Below are 25,646 nucleotides of genomic sequence, written 5' to 3' on the forward strand. Positions count from 1 at the left end.
GCACGGAGTGTGGAGATTTGCTTTTGGAAGGCGCTTCTATGACTTGCTACTCACTTGGGTTGGCTATATACCTGTGGGTGCCTCACTTTTATCATCTGTAAAATGGGAATAGTAACTGAATCAACCTGATACAGTATATGACATATACATAAAGCCCTTACAAGGTGCCCGACAATACTAGAGCTTGCATTAGCCATAATCATAGTCATTGATTTTTATAAGCATCTATCTCTTTTGCATTGTCCCTGTTATCAATGTCTAGAACTCTGTTTCCCTGAGTGTAGCAAGCTCTCATGAAGCGTCCAGGGACTTCTCGGTCTCCCTTCAGCATGCTTGTTATAAACAATGAAGGTGTGAGCTATGGGGGTGGGGAGCAGCTGTAGGCTTTCTTGAGTGCAGCTCAGACAGCTCACAGGGTAAGATGGTGCTGCTTCCTATTTACAACCGCACTCTTCTGTCAGCCTTGGGAGTTTAGATCCTTCATCGCACTCTCAAAACAGCTTCACCTGAGATGCCAAACACCATTGATTCACGCTTACATTTATGTAAATGATTCTTTCAATGTAAACACAGACTGTTTTATATAATCTGCTCGTTGAAAAATGTTGACTGATCAAGTATATTTTGTAATGTCACCTGTTTTATTTACTACTTCTCCTGTTCCCACATCACTTACAAGCCCGAGCCGTTTCTGGGACTGTCCCCTCCCACCCCATTTCAGTTAACAGGTGATCACTGAGTGTCTATTAAGTGAGATATATGTAGATAGTCTGGTGGCCAAGTTACGTTAGCACAGGGCCAGGTTTGGGAAGGAAGTGCGTATACTTGTGTACATCAGTTTTGTTTTGCCAGCCACGTCTCACTAAGGATGCCTAGAAGACAGCTGGGCGTGCTGACGTACAGCTCAGGAACTCGTCCTGGGCTAGATCGAGAACACGGGAGCAATAGGCATACCGAGGGGGACTGGGAGAACGGGAAAACATGAGATCACCCCACAAGTGCGTCGATTGAGAATAAACGGGTTTAGCAGAGAATATTTAGGGGAATTAACACAGAAGGGCTAGAAGAAAACTGTCAACTTTGTAGGAAGAGAGAGCCACAGAGGCTGGGAAATGTGATGCGTCAGAGTCAGAAGTCAACAGTCAACAGTTTACGAGTCCCAAAGAGGTAGGCTTTCCTCACAAAGTTGGTGCTGCTAAGAGGTGAAGTCAAATCATCGCTGTGAGGTATCCACTGGCTTTGCTGATGCCGTGTGCCACGGACAGTTACCAAGATCTAAAGGACACACCTACACATCAGGTCGCGGTGGGCATAGCATTGAAATGGATGAGGAGATAGAAATAGTAAAATCGTCTTCGAAGAGATTTGTTATAAAAGAGGACAGAGATGATGAATTGGACCAGGATCATGGGGCCAAAGGAGTGCACCTCAAGGCAGATGAGCAGGTGTGTTTAAACGCTGTTAGAGAAGACAGTGGGCAGGGTAGAGTAAGGCTTTCTGCAAAGAGACTGTGGAAAGTCTCCTGCGAGATGCCACTGAGAAGACGGAGGTGCTCGGGATTCTAAGCACAGAATTAACCTTAGAGAGAGCGGGGAGGAATACGATTCATCTGGCGAAGGGGAACTAAGAATGCAGTCATGCCATTATACAACGATGATCAATTTATTGACTTCTCTATGGAGGTGATGGTTCGGTCTCTTTGAGTCCGAAAAACTGTAGAATAATTAGAAAAACCCACGATGCTTATTATTTTTCTTCTGTTTTAAAGATAGGGAAATTAAGAACGACTTCGGTTGTTAATATCAAGATGTGATACTTTTCAATTTAAAAAAGGATTCTTATGTGTATGAGTGTCTTGTCTGCATTGTCTGTGTGCCTGGTGCCCGCAGAGTCAGAGGACAGTGGCGGGTCCCCTGAAGCAGAAGTTACAGAGCCCTAGGCTGTGAGCCACCATGTGGGTGCTGAAAAGTGAGCCCGAGTCGTCTGCAGGAGGACTCTTAACTTCGGAGACATCTCGGTGGCCTCACGCTCTACTACTGTCCAGTGATTGTCTGTAGATCTATCTCGAGTCTATAGCACCATTTCTCATGTAATCAACCGTCTGGATCTTGTACAGCCATAGGCAATCTATTCTCAGATCACTCCCTAACGTAGCGCCAATAGTCAAATTTCCTCTGAGTCCAAGCTGCTGATTGACGGAAGGTCTCTCCTCTGCTGGTGTTCTGGAGCCCGTGCCCAAATGTAAACGCGTGTTCTACATCCCGAATGTCCTTCCCTAGTGTCACCACCCCAGTCAACAGCTTCGTCATGCCAGGTAGCAGGCCCACGGTCCCACCTGGTTTCTGCCTTCATTTCTCCTATCCGGCTACTGTCAAGGCCTACAAATGCCACACGGAAACATCGCTGGAGCCCCTCTGTCACCGCCCTCACCTCTCTCTTCTTCCTCGGAGGGATTCTGACGGCTCCCTTCTCCATCTTCCCTTGTGCCAAGTTTTCCTTCCTCTGCTCCATTTTTCAACCTGCTATTAGAGTTACGCTCCAAAATAGCAAAGTAACAGACGCTGCTCATCTCAAGCCCTTGCTTAAAAACATCTAAGCGGCATAATGTAGTCCATTACCATGCATAGTTAATAAACCCCAGTGAAGACATAAAAATAACAGCATTTAAGACCCTAGCAGATTTCAGCGTTATTCATTATAAAACCCGCCCCACCCAGCCAGGGAGTCATTCCTGTCCCCATTGTTTAAAGTCACTGTTCTTCAGGAGAGGTTACTCCCATCTCCTCCAGGTCCCTCCACCATACTCCATGAGATGGCTGGAGCGGTGCCGGCCCGCAGCATACGGCTCCTGAATGTGAACTCTCAGAACTCCGTGTGGCTTCTTCCTGAGTAGGTTCCTCTCCCTCTTGGCTTTCTCAGAAGCTCTGCATCTCTACAACAGACCTCTCCTGTCACGACTTCCGTGACCTGGTGCTCTTGATTTATTCAGGTATGTTGGCTACTTTTATTGCTAATTTGACACGGCCAAGAGTCACTTGCAAAGAGGGACTCTTGAGTGAGTAAATGCCCAGATTGGACTGGCTACTAGTCACTGGTCAGTCTATAAGATTGTCGTAACTGACCGTTCATATGGGAAGGGCTAGTCCTCTGTGGGTGGCACATTCCCTAGGCTGGTGGGGCTGTCTAAGAAAGCTAGCTGAGCACAAGCCAATGAGTGAGATGGTAAGGAGCATTCTTCTATGGTTTCTGCTTAAGTTCCTACCCTGATTTTCCTCTCTGGTGGACTATGACCTGGAAATGTTAGTCAAGTAACTCCTTTCCCCCCCAAGTCCACTTTGGTGAGAGTGTTTTATCACAGCAAGAGTGAGAACAAACAAGGACACAGGGAAGAGTAGAGCATTTACCTCTTGGCTACTTAACATTTTACAGTTAGTCTTAATAGAGGTTGCATATATATTTCAGCTTTTAGAAAATAATATTTGTACATACATAACACATGCATATCTTGAGGATAGAGCACAAGATTAAATAGAAATATGAAACCCCTCTATATTTCATACGTATCTTATGCACATAGCCTGCAGGAAGTTTTAGTCCTGAAATATGAAGTCAGAGGTGGAATTCTCCTCCTGATCATCATACAGTATTCAAAAATGTTTCTGGACTTCAGGTTTTGAGACCAGGGGTAATGAAACTGCAGATTCTACCAACAACGTATTGCCCTCAAGTGCTTTCCACTTTCCTAGCTTTTCTCTGAAAGCTTTGTGCTTTGCACGGATTATCTCACTTGGTTATTGTAACTGTTCTTTGAAGAAAGCTCTCCATTACTGTTTTATAGATGGACAAACCAAGGCCCGGAGGCATGAAGGAGCTTGCATGGGATCCTTCTAGTAGTAGGTGTTGTAGTCTGGATCCAGCAGTCTGGCGCCTGTACAGCATGGCTCTTGATCTTTTGCAACTTTCTTCCCCCCCAGTGGCTTTTAAAGACTTAATGGGTCCCACCTCCTCCTTGCTATTAGCTCTTGCAGAGAAACAATGGCTGATTCTGTTAGGAATTGTAAAACAATAACGGTGAGGTAGCAAAGGCTCAGAGAAATTTATTTAGCACACCTCAGACGTGCGTGAGATCACTCCAGGGCTGTGTGGCTCTAACAGGCGAGCTATTTATTTACTCCCCCATTTTAAACTGGAGTTGAAGAAAGAATATTTATGTTCAGGATTTATTTATGAAGGTCATTTCTTTGCACTAAAATAAGGCGCTAACCAACGGCGGGCCATGAAGACCAGTGTGCTTAGGTGGGTCAGAATGGAATGTTTTCCAAGGTCTGCCCCTCCCCCACCATGTTGTGGTGTGGGAAGAACTTTTGTTTCCTTAAGCGTTGATGCAGAAAACCTAGAAGCATCTCGGGGGAAGTCCGTGCCTTTGTCCATTTATTGTGGATTATTGATTGAGTACAGCCCTACTATAAGGTACTTTTTATTGCTGACTGTGGGAAACAAATGGGCCAACAGATGCAGTAACTCACCCCAGGGCATGTCTGAAGCTCGACTCAGCCTGCAGGACAGGCCTACCTCATCCCTCATCCCACTCGAGTTCTCCCTTGACAGCATCTCCTCCCCTCGTGCTGCTTCACCCAAAGTTAACATCCTCAAGGCGTGTGTGGGGTGACAAGTGCTGGAGAACGGTCCTCAAGGGGGCGCTCCTTGGCATGTCGTGCCGCCAAGTGTTTGTTATATATTTTTGTGGTTTGATCTTTCTGCGTCCCTCAGGAAAAGATATTCCTCGGCTCGTTCTGTCCCCTGTGGCTTTCACTCTGGTTGGATCGTAGGCTAGAAATTCTGGAAAGGTATGGGTGACAGAGAGGGCCAGGGTCAGGGATAAATGAATCAAAGGGGGAAACCGAAAATAGAGATCTTTGTTTCATTGATCACTTGGAAATGAAAGACAGTGATTTTATTTCCAGGTTAGTACTGAAGTTGCTTTATCCTGTTCTGTTTCTATCTGTGTGGGATAACCTAGAACCCCATCCAGAATCCTTGCCTACAGCCATAACACTAGGATTCTCAGGTTAGAACTTCGCTTTCAAAATTCAGAAAGTGGGACTACAGAGACAGCTCAGACGTTAAGAGCACAGGCTGCTTTTCCAGAGGACTTCCAGACCCTACATGGCTGTTCACAGCCATTCGTAACTACATCTCACAACTTGCTGTAATTCCAGGGGGTCCAACATGCTCTCCTGACCTCTGTGGACACCAAACACGTGTATGTGGTATGCAGATGCACATGCAAACACCATCCCGTACTTGCTAAATAAATAAATAAATAAAACAAACGTTTAAAGTAAAAGAAAATTCAGAAAGCATTTTTGGTGGCTTGTTATATATCCCTGTTTATTTTGATTTCTTCTTTGTATGTTTCTGTACTCCTGGCATTTTCATTTTAACCTATGAAAATGATCATTTTAATAGATAGCGTAAAAAGTTTGATGTAAAACCTAATTTAATAGATAATTTAGAAAACTAGCCATGTAAAACAGTATTTGTTTTGGGTTTGGATGGTGCCACATTCCTTTAAGCCCAGCACTTAGGAGGCAGAGACAGGTATATTCCTATGAGTTCAAGGCCAACCATGGCTGCACAGTGATACCCTGTCTTGAAACAACAACAATGATGAAAACTCCAAGAGTATTAGTTTGGGCGTTTGTGATGATAATGTGATAACATAAAGGAGACCCACTTCTCAGTAGTGGTAATTTTGTGAGATATTTGTTTCTTCCAACATGAGACCTTGACTTAGGGGCCTCCCTCCTCCTGTCGCTAAGCACATGTTAGCATACAGAGAATGTGTCTGTGTAGACGCCGAGCTTCCCAGATGAAACTTTACCTCTAGCGTGAAGCGATGGCACCTAACTACATTGATAATTTTCCTGCAGGAGGCGACTAAAGCATGCACCGTGTGAGAGTGGTATCTTGAGCTTTTGATCAATAACAGACGAGCGGGTCCCTAGGTAAGGGGTGGCGATACTGACAGCTAAGGTAGTTATTCATGCTCAACTCTCCAACCTTTGACGCTGTGATGTGTCCTTCTTTCTTTTTCTGCTATTCATTTATTTTTACATTTTGAGATTATAACTACAACATTTCTCCCTTCCCTTTCTTTGCCCTAAAGTCATATACTTGCCTTGCTCTTTCAGATATGTGGACCTTTTTTGCATAAATTGTTATGGCATGTATATCATATACGTATGTACATATATATGTATATGTATATGCATTACTAAATATAACCTGCTCAGTCTGTATACACGCTTTTAGGGCTATTTGGCGTTGGATTAGCATTCAGTGAGCTCTTCATTGGGAAGAAGTACAACATCCCTTCCTCTCTCCCACTCAGTGTCCCCCAGCCACCTGTAGTCTCTCATGGTTAAGGCTTTCCCGGCTGCTTTGGCGTCTCTCTTGGTGTCATCCTGGTTCAGATCATGCTCTGGCAGATGTGTTGGTGAGAGACTGTATGGGTGTTGTTTCCAACATTACTAGGAGTCACAACCTCACAGTGAATTCCTCCATCTGTTGGCAGCAAGAGGGAAACCATGCCTGGTAATAGAAACCTACATCTATTTGGTGCTGGCAAAGTTATGGTTATTGGAGAACCTCCAGCCGCTACTCTACTAAACCAGCTTAATTCCCAGCAACAGCTTAAACACCCAACCTTATGCCGACAGATAAGTTTAGTGTTCATCCCTTGTCAAGGGAAGTCCTCTTTGCAGCAAGCAGAGATGACTGTAGGAAAACTCCAACCAATCAGCATGCAGAGCGGTGGACCCAGGCCCAGTGGCTACATCTACATGTGCTTTCTTGTACCAATTCAGGGAGCAGCGATGCAGAAGAGGGTGTGAGAAGATTGTTGGGAGTAAACCAGGGGAACAGCAAGGTTCAAGTGACCTGGTCCGGAGAATAGGAGAGGGGACGCTTTGGGGAGGGAGAGGGATATAAATGCAGAAGGTGAACTGGGGAGAGCAAACTAACAGTAAGGATGCCCAAGAAAGCTATAAGGAATATACATGCTATTAACTATTTACTCAAAAAACAAAACAACAAAAACAAACAAGTAAACGAACAAACCAAACCCCCAACCTAAAACCAAACCAAACTAAAACACCCAAAAATTAAAAAAAAACAAACCAAAAACCAAAAACCAAAAACCAAAAACAAAAAACAAAGAACAAACAAACAAACAAAAAACTCTAAATACCAAACTGTCGCAGTAAAAACCCACGCATACTGCTCTTTCTCTCCCGGGCTCCCTCTGACTTGGGTGGTCCAAGAGTCATTCCAGTGCAGCACCCTGCCATGCTGCCCTGCCCTCACTCACAGTTCCCTTAGAGGGTTGCCACCATGCCAGGCATACACAGCCCAATTCCATGGCCGGCTTGGTGCATCTTGTACCCACATACTCTCTTGAACTCAATTAAGTTGCCCATAAATGAACACACCACACAATAACCTCTGATCCAATAGGTAAGATATAAGTTGCCCATCTAGACAGCATGAAACCCCTTAAAAATACTCATCCCTTAAAAATAGTCATATCAACCTGTATCCATGAAGAGGAGAATCTTAACATCTTCCGCCACGTTCTCCCAGCTCCTTCCCATCTGCTTCTCCCTCCCTTCTAAAACCTGTTCCCGCCTCCCTTCCTTCTTGTCCAATGGCAGGCCTCGTTTTATCTCGTCTGCCTTCACCTGCATAATGACGTCAACCTACACCAAACAACGACAAAACCCCCAAAAAGCAAACAAAAGGTCAAACCTCTATAATACACACAATTCTGTGTACAAATATAAATAAGCAGTTTAAACTTTTTCTCATCTGGGTTAGCAATGCTCCCTCCAAGAGCAAACAACCACCACACAAAACCCCTCAATACCAGACATGAGAAGCTCACTCTTGAGTTGCCCAACTCTGTCCAAGAGACTCTCATAGCATATGGCCTATTACCATTGCCCTTGGTTTACCCCAGAGGAAGAAGGCCTTCCCTACTGCTGAAGACACCATGCACTTCAGAAACGGCCCAGAGATCTCTGAGCTGGTAGCTGAAGTTGCCGTGAAAGCCTCCAAAGCAGGGAAGCAGACAGCACAATGCAAGCCTGAAGCCTATGAACCTCAACAGTAGCCAGCATGGCCCATAGCAGTAAGGTACAGTCGTGCCTTTCTGGCATATATACAATGTCTAACTGGCATCCGCTGAATTCCACAAGCTGGCTGGATAGATTCTCATGACTCCCAGCTTCTTGGCGGAATTCTCAGGCTCAGAGGTCACGATGACTTCTTCCCATGCCTGAGATGGGCACAGAGATGAAGTCAGCCCTCGGTTCCCTTTTGAGATGACATAGTACCATGTTCTGGAGCAGCCACAGCAAGGGGTGACATTCCAAAAACATTTAAATGCCATCTATTTTAGAAGTAGTGTTTTGGGAAGCCTCGTTTTTGATAGAAGGCTGGCTTTGCAGAGCTGTAGGGCTCTCTCCTGGGAACAGATTGACTTGTGCACATTTTCAGAGTTCTCATCCCTTCCCCACATGTGAACACAGGTCCCCAGTTTATGGGAATTAGATTGTTTTGCCATTGAACAAAGGGCAGCTACTATGGCCTCCCTCTCCTACGTATCCCTCTCCTTCTCCCCCCCAACCCCCTATCTCAGCAAGAAGGTGTTCCTGGCACTTGCTTGCAGTGTCTGGCTTCCATGTATCCTCCTTTCAGGGCCCACAGCCTGGTTTTAGTTTCTGTCCTTGAGGGTGTTTGTTTGTTTCACTCTTCTGAGGGAGGAAGGTAGTGGCTCTAAGAAGCTTAACTCTAGAATTCCCACCCACAGTCCTAGGGTTTTGTCTATTTTGTAGCCTCTCAGTGCCTTATCTATCTCTTCTGTTAACAGAGAGAAATAGCTATGCCCACTTACAGAACTATTGTGAGGATTGACTATGTGAATCTGTGTAAAGTTCTTATAGTAGCATCTCTGTAAGTCAAGGCTGTTATTATTTGGCTGCTGAACTTGCTGGGAGTAGTTTGAGCCTTGCTGGCTCTGACTGACTTTTTCTCTTTGGTCTAGAAGAGCAGCGATATCAGTGAAAAGTGCCAACAACAAACTTGGCCAACACCAGCATTTGGAGGGAAAAAAGTTAGCTACAGTGTAGCTGGAGAAACTCTCACAGGGGCATTAGTTCTTAGCTGCTCTAATTCCTAATAATCAACATGAATTCGAGTTCGGTTTTGCTGTCCGTCCGGTTCTGTAGAAGCAAAGCATTTCTTAACAAATGACACAGAAACCTTTCTAATCAGAGAAGGGTGTGTTTTCCCTTACTAATTCATAACTGTCCATAGCTCAATTGTTCCAAAGGTCTGTAGACACTTAAACTGAACGAGTTGGGGAAGAGGGAGTCCATTCTTTCTCTGCCAGAACCTAGAACATTCACAGACAGGATGCTCTTACCTGCTTAGGGAGAGAGAGAATCGGCTACCAAATACCGTCTCCCTCAAATAAATATTGATGGATCGCTTCTTCAAAATGTTGGCCCTTCTAGTGGTCTCCTATGTTGAGGAGAAGAATCACTTGCTGTTATAGTCTTGGTTAAGTAGTGTCAATGCTATGGTCTGGTATGGGCTCTTCTCGTGAAAAAGGAGGCCTTTCGGTGGAGTGTGGCACTGGCTGGCAATATAATGTGCTAATGTGAGGGAGTGCACAGTTCCAGGGCAGAAGCCATGAAGGTAATTGCGTAGGGTGGACACTGGTGACTCCCTCAATGTCTCCTGCCGCATCCTTATGCCGAGAATATTTTCATCTTAAGCTTCCGAAGATGAAATTTCTGAAGGGAAGGATTCACCCATGCTCCAGGTCAAACCAGGTTGCTATAGTTGACAGTGTTTAAAATGGCTCATAGAAAATAGTCTCATGATCCACAGAACAGCATTCGAGTTTTCCTTAGCATTTCGGAGTCCGAGGGAGAGTCAAAGAGTAAACCGTGACCACACATTTGCCATTTCCTGGCAGCAAATGCGGTGTCATCAGAGACACACGAGCAGCGGCACTTGGCCTGTGAGCATTTTCTTGGGTGGGAGGACAGCCATTGCTCTGTTCTAGAAGCCTCTCTCACTACAGCAAGTCAAGTCTGAGGATTTTATGATGCACTCGCCATGGGCAGCCTTGCTAATAGGAAGAAGGCAGTTGAGGGCAAATGCCTGGAAATGCAGCTCTCTGGCTCCCTTAAAGCTTTAATTGTGCCACAGCTGCATGGAAACAAGTTTCAAGACAGTGACCTTTGCAGCCAGCGCTTCAGACATAGCTGCCTGCATAACGAAACGGTGGTAATTAGCAGCATGCCCCACCCCCAGGGACACCTGATACAAGATACGTGGGGCTTTTTGTTGTAGCAATCCCCAACTGCCCAAAAGGACTTCAGGGTGGTAGCCGTGAAGGCACGTTGACTATGCTTGCAAACTGAACGTGAATAGGGCATCTAATGATTGCACTGGTGTTCTGTAGATGGCCGCCACCCACTGCACTGTTTAGCTGAATCGTTGCCAGCTCAATTCCACGTGTTTCTTTCTCAGGCCCTGAAGATGTTATGGTGACCCTGTGGCTGAAAATGTGTTACCTTTGCGACAGAGTTTATCTTCTAGGTTGCTGTATTGTCACGCCTCCAGGGCATTAGCACAAGTGCTCTCTCTCTCCTTCTCTCCTCCCCTCCCTCAGTATTATCCTTTTGGATTTTCCAAAATCTTCCATAACCAAAACAGGGCTTTAGTTATTTGGTATGTTAGCATTCAAGCACACACACAAATACACACACACACACACCGACATACACACACACACACACAGAGACACACACACACACATACACACACACATACAGACATACACACACACATACACACACACATACATATGCAAACATACACACACACAGACACACACACAGATACACACACAGACGTACACAGACATACACACACACATACACACACAGATGTACACATACACAGACATACACACACACACACACACCAACATACACACACACAGACACACACACACAGACACACACACAGACACACACACACAGACACACACACATACACACACACAGACATACACACACAGACATACACACACACATACACACACACAGACATACACACACACAGACATATGCAAACATACACACACACAGACACACACACACACATACACACACAGACGTACACATACACGGACATACACACACACATACACACACAGACATACACACACACAGACATATGCAAACATACACACACACACAGACACACACACACACATACACACACACACATACACACAGACGTACACATACACAGACATACACACACACAGACACACACACACACACACACACACACACACACACACACACACACACTTAATTCCCGATAATGTCCGTTGGGGGGTGAGCATTGACGCAGACATTTTATCTTGTTTTTCTAAGTCTAGGCAAAGAACACTGACTGAGAAGCAGCAGGAAAGATGAAGCCATGAATCAGCATGGAGAAGGGGGAGGGTTTGTAAATTGGATCTCTTCACTGGCTTGCAAGTCTTTTGATAAAAGTGGTGCAGTCAGAATACTTAATTTACCTCAATTAAGAATGATCGCTCTGGCTATTGTTACTCAGGATGGGAACAAGTTACTCTACAATTGAGGTAATTGCGACCTTAGACTTGGCTCTTCTCTCTGCGAGTTCCCTTTTGTTTATGTAAATGATCTGCCCCGCATAGGCAAAAGCAATGCCCCCCCTTCTTTCTGTGTTGATTTCCTTTATTTTAATGCTACACTTTGGTGATTGTTAATCTCCTAAATCATTGCTCAAGCCAACCACACACACACACACACACACACACACACACACACACACACACAATGGCAGCTGTGTCTGATGACCTCAAAGCTGTTCAGCGAAACAGGTGCAGGGTGGGGACCTGTGAGTTCCCCTGCAGGTCCAAGACTGGAGTCAACAAAGCATGGATGTTCGGGGATGGTCATTTCTCCCCCTTACTGGAGATGACCTCTCAGATCATTGTCAGCTCTAAAACTCTCAGTTTATATTACGTGCTATGACAGAACATAGTGACGGTTGTTGTAGTAACACAAGCCATTTCTTCAAGTACCAGTTCAGGGTACTTCAGAGTAGGTAAAATTATCGCTGCTATTCAAAACGTATTCTCTCGGTTACAGATATAGACTCTGTACATGGCAATTCTTAATTAATCTGTGGCCACTCAGAAGGTTTCGTTTGCTTGAAGAGGAGGGGGTGGAAGAGTTGGTTGTGCAGATTTTGGGGAGAAAGCATTCCAGGTAGAGGGAACAAGATGCAGGCAAGATGCAGGCTTGGGTGTGGCAAGAGCAAATGCTGAGGAGGGAAGAGGCTATTGAGGCCGAAAGTAACAGACGAGCATTTATTGAATATTAAATAAACTTAACGGCTATTGGAAGTTCATATTTGCCAGTGGCTCTAATAATCCCTTTGAGGGGATTAATCCATTTAGTCCTCATGAGGTACAGTTACCATCTCTATTTCCAGATGAGGAAACAGAGGCGAAGAGAGAGTTAATTAACTTGACTAAGGTCACCCAGTAGAAAGACGCAGACGGAGACGCTGTCTGTTGGTGTGGTTCAAGTTGTTTCCTTAACCACTTTTAAAGAACATAAGTAGCTTCTGGAGTGCCTCTCGCTTACTCTAACTATCACCTCAGGTCAATGTGAGGGTTTTTCACTATTTATTAAATCACCTCGTTTATGAACGTGAGTCTTGTTCCTATCACTAATTCATTAGCAAATGTATGTAATATGGCGGTAATTTGAACTCGGTGTCACATTGCTATAAGTGCCATGAACCAGCTCCAAGTGACTTGAGGAAAACGCCAAATACAATTGGGCAAAAGCCAGGGAGAGTTGACTCTGGGCCCGGGCACATTCAGATGCTTGAGTGAAGTGATATTCCTGGGAATCTCTCTCTGTCCTTCCTCGCGTCTGCTCGCACTTCCGACAGCTTTGGTTTCAGCACGCAACAGGATCCTCCCGTGAAATGGAAAACTGGCTACCGACTGACCAACTTGTAAAAAGAGTTTGTCTTTATCTGAATTCAAAGCAAACCCCCAGAATTGACCCTTCCTGACCCCGTGTGGTGGAGTAGCCACCCATGAATAAATCACAGTGTCTGGAGGATTGACCGTGTTGACTGAGCAGGCCTGGGCACTGATTAGGGTCACCCAAACTTCTGGACCGAGAGTCTGGAGGGCTGTTCTCCACAGAAAGGTCACAGAGATGGACAGGAACTAAGCAGGTTTGAGCACCGCTGCCCAGGGCTTCGCCCGCACCTTACCCGTCCTATTTCCTTGCTATCTTTTCCCTCATGCCCTTTGTCTCGGAACTCTTACGTTTTCCTCTCAGTTTCTTAGTTTTCCTTCCTTTACTTTGCAAGGCAAGAATTTAGAGGGATGGAAAAAAACTCGCAGGGCATATTGAGAAGGAGACGAGAGAAAGTAATTTTTGAATAAGAGCTAAAGGAATTTTACAGGCATCTGTGCTCCATTCCAGGGCAACACCTTTCAGACCTCTCATAGGGAACAGAGCTCTGTTTTGGAAAATTACATGAAATACTTACTGTGTATTGTAACTTGTGTACCATGGGCTTTCAAACAATGATGATGGATTAGGTAATGGGCAATGGATGACTCATCGAGAATGAGGGATGCGTTTAATAATCTCTGCAGAAAATGAGCCACCGTGGGTTAGTTTTGCACGGTCAGAATCCTATCGATAACGACAATATCAGCAGCAGAGGCGCCGACATCGGCCCTGACGTCCCAAGGGCATTGCCGATTAAACTATTTCATTAGAAAATGCGGGGTGTTAGGTGCAGATTTTGTGACATTTCGCGAAGTTCAAACATGAGTACCCTCAGCTCTGCCTTCCCTTTGGACAAGGGCGAGCTCTGGATTGATTGTCAGATTTTTGTGCAACCTGTTTTTCACAGCCTACCTTTTGTTCCTACCCAGCTCAAACAGAGTTAAGTGTCAGATTAGGCAAATTCAGCTTGGCACCTGAAGCCTGCTTATATTTATGGGGATTATAGCTGCTTGAATACATTTATTTCGAGGATTAACAAAAAGACTTAGTTCCCTAGCATTTCATCATGACTGTGGCTTTGAATACAAAACATTCATTGTGCTGGGGAAATGGTCCATTCTGACTCTGTAAGTAGATATAACCACGCACGATGCCCCTCTGCACTGTAATCTCCAGCCTGTGAAGGATCCCTTTCTTTGTTCTTCTGTCTTTTCTGAAAAACTTCTCAGTGGTAGCTTCTTTGTTCCTATCTTGTCCGTCCAGTCCTTTCTTCCTTATTCTCACACGTCTACCTTGCATTTAAGGTAACAAGGTATCGATGATCATAAACTGTTTCCATCTTCCCAGCCTGCCACAGACGAGTAACCTTTATTTAACTCTTTAGACCCTGGTAGAGAAGATGGTTGGATTCACCTGCAATCAATTATTTAATTATTAGAGGGTCTTAGAAGATAATTCGAAGAGCCAAAATCAAACGAACTTGGGTTACAAGTTAGTCAATGATTCCATGTTGGAGAGAGAGCACTGCTCCAGGGTAACTAAACCACAAAAGGCTAAAGTTCTATGACACATGCATGAGGTAAATGCTGTTAGCAGAGAGCAGGCTGCAGATGCTCCTCTTTGGATTGGGAGAGCTGCTAACTCCTCTTAATGCCTAAATGCCTCTCTGGGTTTCTAAATAGATTTCTGCCTGCACGGTTCCCAAAGGCTATTTCTGTTCTGATTCAGGGGCTGGAGGTCGTCTGTCCCTGTCTCCCTCACTAGGGACTCACCTCTGACGTAGGATCGCAAAGGACCAGCAACTCTGTCCTGCTCTGGTTTGGGTTGAGCCTAAATGTAACGATCTCCTTTAAAAACCACGGACCATGCAGCCCTGTGGAACTGCCTACGTATGTTGGGAAAAAAATGATGCTGTCGGTGTGGAATTGCAAGATAAGCAGAGAACCCAGTAAACGACTCAGTGGGAGTTTCCCTCAAGGGAAGGATAAAGAAAAGAGTACAGTGTGCTTTGGCAAAGGAACCTGGTACTTAATATGATTATTGCAACTCTGGGCGCTTGCTTTCTCCCACTGGGCAGATCAAACTGGATGAAGGCAGAGCTGCTCTTCCAAAGCCTCCATGAGCTCAAGCGTCCAACCGAGATGTCAACATGCCCAATATCCTCAGCAAAGAAAGTCCTTTAATTAATTAGGGCTTGAACTGGCGGCTTGCCACAAAACACCTGAACTTGGTAGCCTGCGAGGGGAAGGGCAGAGGGCCAGTGCCAGCAACCTGCTGCTTCCCCCGAAGCCACTGCCAGTGTCTACCCAGGACGGATGGGAGAGACAGGTGTTGCGTCCTTCCGAGGAGGGCCTTTCAGCCGATGTCCTTTGGAGAAAGCTTCCTTGAAGAAGCCTTTGTCTTGACTTAGAGATGAGACAAGGGTAAGAAGGCAGCACTGTTTCATTTTTCTGTTAAGAAGCCATGAAAGTAGCATCCGGAGCAGGCAGAACACACCAGAAGAGAGGCCGCCGCCTTGATGTTGACCTTATCATTCCACACTGCTTTGGAAGTTGTAGGGAGACCTGGAGGCCCTCTAGCATTACCAGGGTGATCTGGTATTTTGAAAGGCCATCCCTTCTGTCATTTCCTAAGGTGATTTGGGGCTCACTGGTAAAAGACAGCCTTGCTAGGAGTCTCAGAGGGAGTCCCCTTCTTCAGGCTTGTAGATGTTTCCGAGGTACTCCTAAGTACCACCTTCTGCCCAGGTTGCTACAAGGAAATCCCTTTGAAAGGCTGGCCTGGAAAGGAAAGGTGTGAGCTCTCTTTTCCAGGGATGTGCCGTGCAGGAGCTATGTGAATAAATGAGGAACGACCATACAGCGTTTGTTCTTGATCCACCCTGGGACAGCTACTTCTTTTGGTTTTATTCTACAGCTACACTACCTATTAGCATACAAATATTCTGTGTGTGCATGTATGCATGCAGGTGCGTGTGTGTGGGGGGGGAGAGAGAGAGAGAGAACATGTTTGTGTATGTGCACACATACATGTAGGTGTGCACGCAATGTGCATATAGGTGTATGTGAAGACCAGAAGCTGACTTCTCCTTGAACCCCATTTCATGAAATTCTACTAGACTAGCTGGTTAGCAAGCCCCAGGGACCCTCCTGTTACTGCTTCCCCAGTGTCCAGATTGCAGGGTCACTGTCTGTGCTTTCTGTGGTGCTGGCATCCAAGCCGGGTCCTTATGTTTGTGCTATAAGCACTTCACTGCTGAGCTATTTCTGCAACCCTGGAAAGTCTTTATTATGCCCATAAAAATGTTCCTTCTGGTTTTCTAAAGTACTTTAGTGTTTTTTTTAAACTCCCAAAGAGTGTGACATAATGTGACTCCCCATCTCCAGCAGTGTCGTTAGCCCCGGATTTACTGGTGAACACGGGCTCTGTGCTATTTATGATATCTGAAGCATCGGGTAGTACAATTTCCCATTCATTTGTAGCCATTGGGTGACTCTGGAGTGAAACTGTCCATAGAAAATGCCTCCCCTAGCACTCGTTAGTGATGCTGGGTCAAGGGAAGAGAAATGGCCTTTTCTGAGCCATTTCTTCCATTTGTAAGTAGAGATCATGGCATCTGCCTTACAGAGTTGGTGTGCGATGACTGACGCTGAACCTGAGACATGAGAGTCTCCACATTGGTTTTGGATGAAGCTTCCACTGGTTCAAAGACAGATCTACTCATTCTCTCCATGGCAAATGACCTACCCTGCACCCAGCGGCCAGGCAGAGGTAGGATAGCCTATTCCTTTCAGAGAGGGGAGGTTGGGACAGTCAGAGCAGTTTCCTCCGCCACTGAAGTCCCTTTGATACCTTTTTCTTCCTAAGAAGGGCTTTAGAAATCTGTTGCTCTAAGGGGCTGAAGAGGTAGTTCAATGGCTAAGAGTGAGTACTGCTCTGGAAGACCCCATGTTTGGTTGCCAGTACCCAAGTTGGGCAGATCACAAGTTCTTTTAACTCCAGGGCCAGGGATCATCTGTGCCCTCTGAGGCATCTGGTCTCAGTCTCTCTCTCTCTCTCTCTCTCTCTCTCTCTCTCTCTCACACACACACACACACACACACACACAGAGTATAATAATAATAATAATAATAATAATAATAATAATAATAATTTATAACAATTTGGAATAAAGTTACATTGTTAGCCTACCAGTTGTTCATCAAGTGGCCATAGACGTTTGTTTAATCCAAGGTTTTGTAAGTCTCTACCACAGCAGTTCTCAACTTGTGGGTTGTGACCCCTTTGGAGCAGAATGTAAGTTATCCTGCACATCAGATATTTACATACAGCTTGAAGTAGCAAGAAAATAGTTTTATGACTGATGGGCATCACAACACGAGGAGCTGCGTTAAAGGGTTGCAGTGTTAGGAAGGTTGAGAACTGTAGGTTGATGTCTATATGTAGGTGAGGGCTGGCACAAGTTAGGTCAAGGCCATGACTGGACAATAAAACTGTAAGGTGGGGACAAAGCTTTTGTAAGGCGGGAGAGAAGGGAAAGGGAGAGAATGAAGATGGAGACGGAGAAGGATGACCCAGATCCGGGTGGTCTGGAATGGCTCTAGGTAGTCATGTCTATCTTTTAAGGAGTGGATTTCTATAGGTCAGTTCATCTTATCTAGGTGGACGGTTTATATCATCAATTGGATGTGAGTTTATCGTGCGGCTGTATTGTGGATTTAACATATAAATCTGATTGCTGGGTTCCAGTTTGTTGAGTCTTGATCTTACTGGGTAGCTGAAACCAGAGGGTTCACAGCTAGTAGAGAGATACTAACCAGAGATAAATTATGGTTAGTCCCATATGGCCCCTGGTGCTGGAACTAACTCAAGGGACCAGCGTGGTAAGGTGCCACACTAGATCAGCTCATAGACTGCCTGGGCCCGAGAGTACTTGGGGGCAGTGTGGAGTCACTGAGATAAAAACTGCAGTACCGTGTGGCCCTGTGGGTACAGATGCTAATGCAGGATAAAGACTCCACAATTTTAGTATTTACCCCAACAGAGAACCAGTGCTCCAAGATTGGCTAGCTTTTTTTCTTTTTGGTTTCTAATTGATTCCATGTACTAGTAAGTGCATTAATAATTTGTTCTTTTAAAAAATTCATAACCTTTGGTTTTTTTAAAAATGAGATGTAGCTTCAACACAGAAAATGCTTAGATTTTAAGTCCTCAAGCTCAGTGCTCTATTACTGTGTGTGCACTGTGTAGAGAAACAAGCCTTCCAAAGCTCACTGGCTGACTCCTGCAAGCCACCGAGTCGTACAGCCACTTTCAGACTGTTTTGAACCACATGTAAGTGAAATCATGTCATATCTGTTGGTCTTACCTTGTTTTGTTTAACATTATGTCCCTGAGAGTCACCAGTGGAATTGGCCACACCAGTAATTCCTTCTCTTTCCAATACTGTTTGAAATTCTATGAACATAATAGCTTGTTAGTCAAATCAACTATCGGTGTACTGGTCACTTACGTGTGTGTGAGTGTGTGTGTGTGTGTGTGTGTGTGTGTGTGTGTGTGCATGGTTGTGGACATGCTTCAGAGGACAGCTTTGGGTGCAGTTCCTCAGGTACTGTCTGCCTCTCCAACCCTTTTTATTCCATCACAGGAGTTAGAAGCATTCAGTGCCACATCTGAGTTTAGCTTGCAAGGCTGAACTGTCTTCCCCCAATAGCCCCAATACGCTTTTAGCTGTTTGTGGTTTTAGGCCACTGTGAATAACATTATGATTATCCTTGTACCAGTTTCTTGATGGCCTCAAGCTCCCTTTCATCTTGACATACTCAGGAGTGGAGTTTCTGTCAGAGGGTGTGCATACATTTATGCCTCGTGTTAGTTCTTTGTGGAACATTTCAAAAGGTGAAAGTTCATTTGTTCTGGGACCTGTGGTAGGACAGAAGAGCTCACCTTCCAGCAATGGGGAAGCATAGAGAGAAGGGGCTGGCATGAGATGTGATGCAATGTGCTCTCTAGGGGCATGACCTCGGGAATGTGTTTCCTCCAACTCGGCCCCACATTTCATTTTCCATCACTTCCAATAATGCCACAAAGCTATGACTTCATCCAGAGTAATCTCCCTGTGAAGTTGGAGCCTCCTGGATCCAATGAGTTCCCCAAATCCCGCCAGGTAGCAACCAAACCCCCAACACTCGAGCCTGGAGCAACATCTCAGATTCAGAAGTAACACCAGTCTTTTCTAAAGGAATGAGGCACTGCTATTTGTAGTCTGAGAGCAACAAAACTCTACAGTCTAAAGCTTACCTGTGACCTTTGGAGCGACAGCACTCCTGAGAGACCAGCTCTTTCCGGGCAGCATTTGGGTATGGAGACTTGTGATTCAGCCTTAGCTCTGGGCACAGATGGAGACCTGACTAATCCAAAGCCCGATGAGGTTACAAGTTCACAACGACAACAATAATAACATAATGGTATTAGTAATGCTTCTATGTTTTCTCCAGTAATGTCCACAGAACCTTTGCTCACAGTCCCTTTATTGACAAGCCTTAGTTCCCCTCCTTGTCCACTGCTCTACACTTTGGGAATGAGAATCAGAACCTGCTTGGATTTCTAGGAGGTGTGTTGGCTCCCTGGGGTTCGTAGGGTTTGACTGAGACCCACCTTCTCAGAGGTCTTTACCTCTTAGCAACTAGAGGACCACCAGTTCCTTTTGTGTCTCACAGACACTATCTGCAGGAGCCTAAGGGTGACTCTCGTAAGGCCCCGGTGATGTGAGCATCCTTCCTTCAGTCTGTGGGGAAGCAAAGGATGCCATTCTCTCTTCTTGGCAGCTTGTTTCCCAGTGTTCTAGAGGAGCCAGCTGGCTTTGTGCCAGGGGGTGGTGATAGGAACCCTACCTTATAGATCAGGAAACTCAGAGCATCCACCTCAGCATCCCCCACAAGCAGGCACACCCCTCACTTGATCCCCATTGAGCTCTGGGTGGATTGATTTTTAGTTCCAAAATCAGAGTCCGGGAAGTCCTGCTTGGGTGTCCGGCTTGGCCTCTGCTTCAGGGACAGAGTCCTGGGAACGGACTGGAGAGGAGAAGGAAGCATCGTGTTCTCATCACTCGCCTTGCTAGAGGCGGTCTCCAGAAAGTGTACCTTTGGTATATAATGCCACTGGTTAGTTTGGCTTCAAGGCAAAAGGTGTGGTGGACCCAAATGTCTGAGAAAACCGAACAGAATGGCCCCCAATCCTATGAGGGCAGCTCGATTGGGAGACAGGTCAGAACTCGGTTTTCAAGTCCGGTGCCCTTACTCCTTTTGTTTAGTTATTTTTGCTTCAGTTGCATTGCTCCTACTAAGTGCGAAAGGAGTCAATCACAGAGCGGCCTGTCTTTCTGTTGCATTTGGCTGGACTATCACAGGTCTCACAAACACCGACAACGCTGAACACGATAGTAGCTTTCACTCCACGCTTTATCCACAACTGAAGACATTTCAAGTTCTGGGCAAGTCTCTCTTACCCTGCTTTTCCAAAAGTCTGAAAAAATTTCTCACATGGACATCTCAGGAATCCACTTGGGAGTTTTTGAACTGGTTACCTGAGGGAGGCTATGTGGACCTTGGCTGGCAGTATTCAGTAAGCACCCTGCTTTCCTGCATGGGTGCCATCACCCCACATCTCTGTTCCATAACCCTGCAAGGTATGGCATGCTTCAGTAATAAAGTGGGGAACACCCTCCACTTGGCTCTGCTGAGAACATGGGTCCGTAAGCCTCGAACCAGCAGAGCTCATGCATGCTCAGGGTTGCAAAGTCTTCTGTGTATGATGCCTTTGGCTTCTGTTCCTCATGCTGTTGCCATGGATTCCTGAACAGCTCCTCCCATAATCCTTCATTACGTTTGTCTGTTCCCTCCTTCATTGCAGCCCTTTCTCTAGAACCCCCTTGCATCAAGACATTTGCCCTCCCTTCTATCCAACACTGACTCCCAGGTGACTTAGTTCCTGGCTATGAATCCTGGCGGATCAGAATATCACGGTAATTGTATCTTCCAGCTAGCGACTCCCGTAAGTCTGAGCTCACTAAGCTAGTTTTAAGAAAGCGCGATGATAAATTTGACCAAATGTTGCTCTTTCGATTTCTCCAGAATTCGACCAGTTTCTAGAATAAACTCAGGTTTGGGGTTTGGTATTCTTTGTCACTGCTGATTCCCATTTCTGCGGTGTCCAGAATGAAGGAGCAGAGAGAGCCCGAGTGTGTATAGATTCTTATCTTGGTCTTCATTCATAAAAAGGAAGCCAGAGGTCACTCGCTGAACAACTCTTCCTCATCCCCGGAACCTCACATGCCATGGCAGCATCTCAAAGTTGCCTTTGGTCTGCAGATAAACTCCCGTGCAGTCAGTGAGGACTGAGGAGGCCCACGACCTGGTCATGAAGAGCTGCCACCTTGGCTTGAACTTAATGTCATTTTACTGCTGTTTTAAACGATGAATCCAAGGGAAAAGGGATGTTGCATGAAGGAATGTGCACAACTCCTGGAATAAGGGGAAGCCAAAACGAGATCGAATTTTTATGAAAAACAGCTACTTATAATTAGAAACACCTAGAGAACCGTTATGACTCAGTTGGGGTGACTATGTTCAAGTCCCTGTGTCCTAATAAACAAGGGTTGGCCCTTGAATCTGGTTTCATTATGGATTTATGTAGCTTGGAGGAAGTGTCTTAATTTCAGCAGTCTCGTCAACCCTTGTGTCCGCTGATACCACATGTATGGATCAAACCAATGGAAGCTGGATTACGTACTTGTAAAGTTGTCTATAAACTGAGTGCAGACAGAGCCCTCCATTTTATTTGCTCACCAACACAGAGGGCGCAGCGTTCGTGTACCACCTGCGTTCACTGTCCTTAGAAGCAGTCTAGAGGTTACTTAGGTGTGTGGGAAAATGTGCCTGGGCTACATGCAAGCGTTATGCTAGTTTATATCAGGGGCTTGCCCATCCTCAGGGCTCCTTGTGTCCCCAGATATTGGAATGACTCTCCTGTGCATGGTTGCTCCGTGGTTATGATAGCTTGTAGGCCAAATGTACAGAGTGCCATCTGGACAGTTTGTCCCCACTACCATGTTCCCTCCCTGAGGGCAGAGAAGAGAGAGAAAGATAAAGGATCAGGCAGAAGACCCTTCTGTTGGCACCATGAGGCAGAAGGGCACCGCATGGAAGCCCAGCCATTTCTCTGAAGGAAGGGTGGGAGACGGTAGCAGGATGCCATGGAGGGAAACTTTATTATGGTCTTTCATTCCTCTCTAATGGCAGTCTGTCTGTGGATGCGCGATGAGGAACCCTGTGCACCATTAGCTGCTCAGGAGCAGGGACAGCACTGCCATTTCTGTTGTGACAGCAGCACATACAAACCAGCCCCTGGGGCAGGGCAGGTCTGCCCCAAATGCCTGTAAAGTGGTGAGTGGGTCCTCTTGAGGGCACAAAGCAATTGTCCGCCAGCATCTCCAGGGATGAATAGGTGAATATGCAGCCCCTATTCGGTGACTTTTCTTTTCTTTTTTCTTTTTTTTTTTCCTTTTTCTTTTTTTCGGAGCTGGGGACCGAACCCGGGGCCTTGCGTTTGCTAGGCAAGTGCTCTACCACTGAGCTAAATCCCCAACCCCAAAAATGTGTAGCCCAGGCTGGCCTCGAACTCGTGATCCTCCTGCCTCTGCCTCCTTCAGCAAATCCTACCGGCGTGCACCACCACAACCGGCGACTTTTCTGTTAGGTGACTTTTCAGACCATAAAACACACACATAGGTGGGCGCAAAGAACAGTTGAAAGTGCACAGCACCGTGAAATAGCAGGTAGGGCATGTGTGAGCCTCACCGTGGCTGCTTGCTTGTTTATGCACCGTAGGAAGTGAAGTGGTGGTGTAAACGCAGTTCGAGGACTTCTTAACCCCAAAAGAACCTTGTTCTCTGTTTTCAGAGAATAAGGCAGTTTGCAAAATGCCGCTCGCCACGATGGTAGAGACAGTGCAGCTTTGGAAAAGAATGGCGGGCCCTGGGAAACAAGGCAGATCTGTGGAAATTTGTAGAGATGGGTTGATAAGTCATTTAAAGGTCGGACCTTGAAGAACTTGCAGATATACTTTAAAGAACTGTTGACTTTATCGCTTCTCGGCCTTTTGGCTAAGATCAAGAACTGTTGACTTTAAACAACTTGTTGTTGTTGTTGTTGTTGTTGTTGTTGTTGTTGTTCTGATTCTGCTGGTTTTGTGAATGAATGAATTGAACTGTACCAGGGCTTCTAAAACCCTGTATCCATATGCTGTGCCTCCTAGAATATTAGCTTCTAGAAAAGACAAGATGGGAGAACTGTGACCTCTTTACAGGTGGGTTTAGGGTGACACATGGGAGATAAGGCAGCCTCAAGGCCTGGATGTTTTCATTTAAAAGCAGAAGATCCTACCTGGTCTCAGTTGCTACCACATATTCATTCTATAAGCAGGGTGCAGTCAGGACTAGAGAGCATTCAGCTAGGATAAAGAATGAGAAGGGTTGAATTTCCTGGATAAAACTCCTTCAGGATCATACATCTTCAACAAAGAGCTGGAAACATATATCAAAACCTACCTCACATTAGGGTCTTGAGACAGAAGAGAAAATGAACTTGCTGATGTTGCAAGGCCGTTTGAATTGTTTCTTATTACAATGTCTCTTCTACACACTGGTTTTTGACTTTCAAATGCTTTGTCATTCTCCTGTCCTGCCCGGGAAGTCCTTCATTAGGACCATAAAGTAAGTTGCTACTGTGTAAAAACCTTCCCCATCCCCCAGATGCTTCCTGATCTCTGTTCCTAAGCGTATTAGCCATGCCTTTTAAAATACCACACTCATACACCTTCTTATGACATGCCTGTCGTGTGTCATAACAACATGAACACAACAATAATAAGACAGAATGGTTTTGTCTTGGAGGTTTACAGTCCAATAGAGGGAAATGGTGTTGGCAGCTGAGAACCCAGCCAAAGAAGGTATACGAGATGTGCCGTGGGAGGTGACTTGTAGGGAAAGAGAGGTAGAGAGGTACTGATGACCCAGAGGGGACAGCTTCGATAAATGAACTCATGAGGCTTGAGATGTCTGCTAGTACATTTCTAGAACCGTCCATAGTTCTGAGTGTCACCCTCAACCTCATCTCCCCTAACCCATGGGTTCTGCTCCCACTGTGTGGAGAACTGTGACACTCTCCTTATTGACCCTTCTTTGGCAGGCATCGCCTCCAATGTGTCCTCAGTGCTATTACTACCTGTGATCGCTCAAACTCGACTGTCACACCTCAGCTCTGCTCCTTGCAAAGTCCGAAGCATTAAACTGTCACCTTGTGTGTTCTGAGACTGACAATGCAAAGTTCTCTGTCTAGATATTTAGAATCCCTGGGTGGTGAACCTTCCCTCCCCCCCCCCCTCTCTCTCTCTCCTCTCTCTCTCTCTCTCCAATGCCTGTATTTTCAAGCAGTAGTTAATAGACACATGTCTATCTAAATGAAATGCCCATAATTGAATTTGACAGTAGAACTAGACATAATTTGTACATATATGGTTAGGAAAAACTTCCCCGATAAGGATACTGGATTAAACTTGGAGTGCCACTACCAAAGATGAATAAGCTGAAATCAACCCGAGGCGTGTTCCCCCCCGGGGGGACAGGAGTACGGATTTAGCCTTCCCACCTGTATCCACTTATGATGGCAACTGCTAGGCTAACTGCCATCAAACCCATTCATCTAAATTTTCCACAGCCATAGGGTCACAATGAGTATGTGGATATCAAGATAGAAATTAGTTTCCTATCCTTCTTACAGCTGGCTGTGGTCCATGGGGCCAAGTTCTTACTAGTGAAAGTAGGTAGAGGGGATTTGGCTGTAGGAAGAGAGAAGGAGCCTCTGCCTTCTCTCTGCATCCTTCCTCCTGGCTGAGAACAGTACGGAAAGCCTCACGCTGAGAGATAAAGATGGTGTCACCCCAGGGCTCTGAATGGCATCCTGGCCCACAGCTGCTGGCCAGCCTCAAACGCTATCTGCAGACCATTATATAAGACACCAGTGAGTTAGCTTCTGCTCCTGGACAGTGCCCAAATCCTGCCTGATCTCAGCTCACCTTGAAGGTTCTATCAACAGCCGTAGAGCCGTAATGCGGTAGCAATGGTTTTGTGCCCAGAGAGAAGTTAAACTCAATTCTGAGCTAAATTAGCCCCCCCACAAATTTGGAAACACTGCTCAGGAGGTTACCTATGACTGTATTGGGCATTGAGAGTGGAGACCCCTCTGGGGGGGGTCTCATATCAGATATCCTGCATATCAGACATTTACATTATGATTCATAACGGTAGGAAAAATAAGTTATAAAGTAGCAACCAAATGATTTTGTGGTTGGGGATCACCACAATGTGAGGAACTGTATTAAAGGGTTACAGCATTAGGAAGGTTGAGAACCCCTGCTATAGGGTAACCC

General features: G+C 45.7%; 1 protein-coding gene and 1 long non-coding RNA gene across 6 annotated transcripts in view; one reads left to right on the forward strand and one right to left on the reverse strand.

Moving 5' to 3' along the window:
• Rasgef1b (RasGEF domain family, member 1B) overlaps positions 1–25,646 on the forward strand; it is a 519,819-nt gene that overhangs the window by 177,508 nt on the left and 316,665 nt on the right. The window lies entirely within an intron of this gene.
• Positions 621–24,555, reverse strand: LOC108352713 (uncharacterized). 4 transcript variants are annotated; one of them, XR_010057457.1, is made up of 4 exons: positions 24,443–24,532; positions 23,767–23,913; positions 23,603–23,669; positions 621–21,682 (listed from the first exon to the last, which is right to left on the reverse strand). It is a non-coding gene; the product is annotated as an uncharacterized LOC108352713 (long non-coding RNA). The 4 variants fall into 4 exon arrangements; XR_010057456.1 differs by having other exon boundaries at positions 23,767–24,555; XR_005493154.2 differs by having other exon boundaries at positions 621–23,669; positions 24,443–24,527.

Source organism: Rattus norvegicus, chromosome 14, assembly GCF_036323735.1.
Source record: "Rattus norvegicus strain BN/NHsdMcwi chromosome 14, GRCr8, whole genome shotgun sequence".
NCBI lineage: Eukaryota > Metazoa > Chordata > Mammalia > Rodentia > Muridae > Rattus > Rattus norvegicus.